Source organism: Corvus moneduloides, chromosome 11, assembly GCF_009650955.1.
Source record: "Corvus moneduloides isolate bCorMon1 chromosome 11, bCorMon1.pri, whole genome shotgun sequence".
Lineage (NCBI taxonomy): Eukaryota > Metazoa > Chordata > Aves > Passeriformes > Corvidae > Corvus > Corvus moneduloides.
In genome coordinates, this window is record NC_045486.1 from 12,658,514 (window position 1) to 12,663,893 (window position 5,380).

A 5,380-nucleotide genomic window follows, 5' to 3' on the forward strand; every position below is an offset into this window, starting at 1 on the left:
GCTTGGGTCACCCTCTCATTCCTCAGCCCACTGCTACCACCTGGCTCAGGAGCAAGCATGGGGAGAAGATGATTTTCCTGCTAACAAAGAGATGAGATATAAACAGAAGTGCAATCTCCAGCCATGCTTTTCCTCTCCCTCCCAAGGGCATCCGAAGGAGAGGCCACCAGGCCATGCAGGTACACCGTGTAATGCAGTGAGTGGGGATGGGGATGAACAGCCCATTCTTTTGTTCCTGTTATTGTGGAAACAGAGGCTAAAGCAGACGCCCTTGGTGGAGAGGGCTGGCTGCCCTCCACTCCATGCTCAGTCCTGGGTGAGGGCAGCAGCAGCTGCTCATGGCCATGCCCACAGCCAGTCTTGCTGGCCTTGGTCCCTGTCATCATTCTTTACAATGCCCATGGCCACTTTTTTGTCCTTTGCTTTTCTCCAGTTTCAGGCTCTGCTGCTCTAGCACTGCGGTTCAACAGGGTAGAGTGGGGGAGGGAAGGAGGAAGAAGTTTGGGGGGGTTGCTTTACAGAAAAAAAGAAGAAAAAAAAGGTGAAAAGGCAGTTCTCCAGGGCCTGGGCGTGTTGGTGGTTTTGCCACTTCCTTTGCCTGATCCATCTTTTCAGACACGCATGAGGAGACTTCTGAGAACAGCCCCGAGCCGGCCCCGAGGGCTCCGGCGTCTCGGTGCACGGGCCAGGGGACACGAGGTGCCCGGGAAGGGGAACAGCGAGGCCAGGCTGCTCCCAAACACACACTCACGCATGCACACCTACCAGCCTCCCTCCACAAAAGAGGGTTCTTTCATTTCCTGCGAGAGGAGGAGGTGGGAGAGAGGGAACTTGAAGGCTGCAAATTCCTCAGCCACATATCTTGCCTCCCTCTCCTTTCCTATGCTGCCTGCCAGCTCCACGTTCAGGAGCTGCGGCTCCTGCTTCCCATACAAATAGGCAAGGCTAAACAACTGTGCTTTTAAACCTTGAGAGACATTCTGTTGCTTTGGGGGTTGTTTTCTTATCACAGCATTTGTGTGCTTTGCCTGTCAGAGCCACCTCAAGGCTGCTCTAACTCCATAGGGCCAAGTTGCTGGGTAGCTGGTTTGGAGCACAGGCGTGCCTTGTGCTGTGGTTTAAGCGTTTTTTCCACCCAAGCTGCCCCCTTCTTGCCCCCAGCCAGCCCCAGGAAGCTTGTCATCATGCATATTGACAATTGCCCTGTGCTGGAGCAAGGCTTTTCCAAACCTTCAGCGCTATACCTGCCATTTCAAAGGGATATTGCTGTCAAGCACCCAGCTTGTCACAAAACTGTGAGCTGGAGACACTAAAGCAGCAGGTGGTACCCAGGTGTGTTAGGCTAATCCTCAGCTTTTCTAAGGCAGGGTTAGTTTCCCTCATGTGTAACTAGGACAAGCACAAGAGAGGCAGGCGGTGTTTCTGTTTCAGGCTTGCAGGCTTTCCCTTACTCTTTACGAGGTAGGCTGTATTGCTTCCCCTGTGTCAAGGACAGAGACATTAGGGGTAATGGGTGAGATCTTATTCTCTCCAGAGGTGTGGCAAAGCAGCTCTCACCAGCCACCCTAGAGCTGGCGTGGCTGTGAGGTGGTGGTGGCTCTTAGCCCGTTCAGAGCATCCTGATGCTGTGCTGTGGCTCAGTTAAGAGCCACTGCTGGTGCAGGAGGGAGTCCAGCTGCCTCTTCTGTTTCTTTGCCTGACCCTGCAGGTATAAACAAGAGGTATCAATCAGAAACAATGCCTGAAAATCAAGTAGATTTGGCGTTCATCTAAATAGGGGAAATCCTGTGCACTGAGATTTCAGGACCTGGTGGCTGGAGTGCAAAATGCATGGAGAGAAAGTGTACTTCTGCAGAAAATTTCCCAAGGCATCCAAGGACTATCTGAAACCCACAAGCCTGCCCTAAAACCACAGCTGCAACAAAAGAGGAAGAGTCCACAGCAGAACTGGGAGCATATTAAACCTTGCAAAATCGGTCCCTTTCTGTGGTGGGGAGCATGTGTATAAATGCATATGTACATATACATGGAGAGAGAGCTGTGCTTGTTCAGCATCAGGGCTAAAAGTGATGGCAGAATGTAGGAATGCTGAGCAGGGGTGGTGATTTCAGGCAGGGCTGAATCAAGTGGAGTGGCCTGAACCAGTGGCTTCACAAGGAGAATGACCAGTCTTCCCAGGACCTAGAGGATTTAAAGGACTCTGGGTGGTTTGTGAGCCACAGAGGTAAATTCAGCAAATATGTAAATGAGAGAGTGAACCATCAGAGAGAGCAGCAAGGAAGAGGGTGCAAATGAAAAGATGTCGAAAATGTGCAGAGTGCATAAGGCAAAAGGAGTGTAATTTCCAAGTGACACTAAGGAAGAACATAGGAAAAGAAAGTTAAAAGATTGTGTTAAAATATAGCCAGCTGTCTAACATTCCAGTACCATCTCTGTTCTTATCAGTCCTGACAACACTGAGTGCAGCCACTGTTGAGTTCCAAGTTGTGCAGGGTCCCATGAAGGCAGTGTTCAAAACTTACCCCAGTGAGACTCTGCCCAAAGTGGCTGCTTTCCTGGGCATTGAGTCAGGAGCTCAGGGTTAGCTCTGTGGTGCAGGACCTTTGCAGGGCAGGTGTGTGTCCCTCCTGAACAGCTTTGCTGGAGCTGGAATGACTCTGGCCCCAGGGATCTTGACAAAGAAAGGAAATTCACAAGGCCTGTGCCTGGACACATTGTAAGAGCTGTGGCTTATATGGACAAGCCTCTGGGCCCATAGTGCTGGTGCATACTTCAGGAACGTGCCTATGGTATGGTTTGCAATCAGAGCTGCATATTTTGCCTGCTGCATGTATCCAGATGCAAGTTTCTGTTCTTCACATGTGACCATGTCCAAGGCGTGCACTAACACAGATTAATGGATTGCCACAACCCTACATGATGTAGAAAAATCCTTCCTTAACTGAGCAGGCACAGACAGTAGGGCTCTGAGTTAAGCAGGTATGGAGCCTGTTCTAAATCTCAGGAGTCTGAATGTCCTGGGCACAGCACACTCGCCTCCTGGAGGATTTTAGAAAGCACAGAAGAAGGAAATGCATGGGAGGTCCTTGCTGCTATCTCAGTTCTTCTGAGCACAAGTTCAGAAGAAAAACAGCTACTCCATGCTATGTCTGGACTGCAGGCAGACAGGCTCCACTGGGCAAGCCACAGCCCTGGTTCCCTGACCACCTCATTCAGGCCAGGGATGTGGTTTGGAGCTCCCTGACCTCCTTTAGTGCACACACCCAATCTTCCTTCCCAGGAAGTCAGATCAGAGCTGCTGTAACCCTCAAGATGGAAGGTCCAAGGAGGGGCTGAGATCAGGGGTTACAGCAGTCTTTCTGTCTCGGGGGTTATCCATGTCTTGCCTTCCACTGGAGCAAAATTCACTTTCATACCCCTCAAAGTCAGTTTGCTGTGGAATTGGTGGGGAAAGAGAGTAAAGCAAGAAGATAATGCAGTGGGGCAGCATTTCTTTGCATCTTTCCTGGGTAGAGGCATTGTCCCCGTTCCCATCACTTGCAGGACCAGCTGTGATTTCTGGCAATGCCAGACACAGCCATCACTCTCTGGGTTCCTTTCCCTTTCATTGTCCCTCTGGAGAACAGGACTCCTGTTAAAAACCCTGCAAGTATCATTGAGAGCCAGCTCTATTATTCACTAGCCAGTGAAGCAAGACAGGCATACTCTCCCACAACCTAGGGATGCCCCTCTGATCTATTACCAATGGGGCTATCTTTAATGGGATCGGAGCCTGCCCTTTTTCACATCCCACAGGGACAACACCTGCCCACCAGAGAACAAAGAAGAAACCTGTTGTGATGGGAAAAAAGACAGAGTTCTCTCCAGAGAGGCATCGAGGCTGTTTGATTAAGAGCATCTTTCTCCCAGCCAGCTGGTTTGCTAGCAAAACAACCAACTAGACTTCATCTTTATGCAAGAGAGAAAATCTCTGTGAAGCAAATGCGACGAGTCCCATTTTACACGCCTATATAAACCACAAGAAAGCTGGGGAAATCTTTGCAGAAAAAGACTGTAGGAGTAAGAGGGAAAATATTTCTGCCTAAACCCAATATTTTAAAAATATTTTTAAGGGGTAATTTCAGCACAACACTTGAAATTCTGCAGAAAAGAGATCTATCTAGAAGCTTCATCTCTAGCTTGTCTTCCTCAAAAGACACAACAGTTACCATTGCTGTACGTTTGTCTGTAGCCCCAGTCTTTGCAGAGGTGCAGCATCCCAGTCAGGCAGGTCTGATTCCAGCTGTGTTTTCTGCATGAATGTCCTCTGGAAACTGTCCCATGTGTACGTATCTGCCCGGGAGTGCCCTTCACCTGTAGTACTCCCAGTCCTGAGGCAAGAAACCAGGACAGGACCAAACAACCCCCATCTCCTTGACAGTGGTGCCATACTCCATACCAAACCATGACTTTTTTTTGTCTGCCTGTTTCTCAAATTGGAGACCAGGCTTCATTGCTGGTGCTTATCCCATGAGCTGCCCCGAGCAAAACTGGCATATGAGCACAGGTGCAAGTTCCAAGGGGGTCAGAAGAAGGTTGCCTATGACCCAGGGGCCTTTGTGGTAGATGGTTCATTAGCCCTGTCCAGAGTTGGAGTGGAAGAACTCAGGCATGCATCCTAGTTTCTTTGGCAGTTTGGTGACTCTGGCAGAAGTGTAATTGTGAGCAAAGCTTCATTCCAGTGGATGCAGCACGTAGCAAGAAGTTCACCTTCAGTTAGAGAGGATCTTAATATGACCTTCTCTAAAAAAGGGGCATTGTTTTGAGTTGTTAAACAGCTGCTGTGTTCCACCCCACTAATGGTTGCAATTCAGGAGTGAATAATATAAGCCTTAGATAAACAGCTGGTAAAATAATTTGGGATCTTTCCTGGTGGGGGAAAGCAGGCACATTACTCAACAAAAAGAAATTATTATTCTCACTGCCTAGGAAATGAAGTGTTCTCCTTTTCATCATCAAGTGGGCTGTCACACAAAATCTCTCCCCGCCCTTCTGGAAACAGCCCAAGCCATTTGCACTGCTCTCTTGCCATCTTCACTCTCATAGGAAGCAAGAGACAGTTTTAGTTTGGATTCACGCATCTTTTCTGTTTTTCCTTCCAACCTTTGTCTCCTTCTCCATCCCATCCCCAGTCTTCTTAAAAATAACCCTCCCAACTGCCCTTCTTCTGTTCTGTACAGACACAAACACCATCTCCTTTCTTGAAGCAGCCAACATGACCGCAAGAGAAGCAAAAGTTCCCCCCAGCTGCTCCCTCCTGCCAAGCTCCCGGTGTCTGCTCGGTACACGCTGTGTCTGCTGGGCTGGGGCAGGACTGCAAAGCACCGGGCCTTGGGTCTTG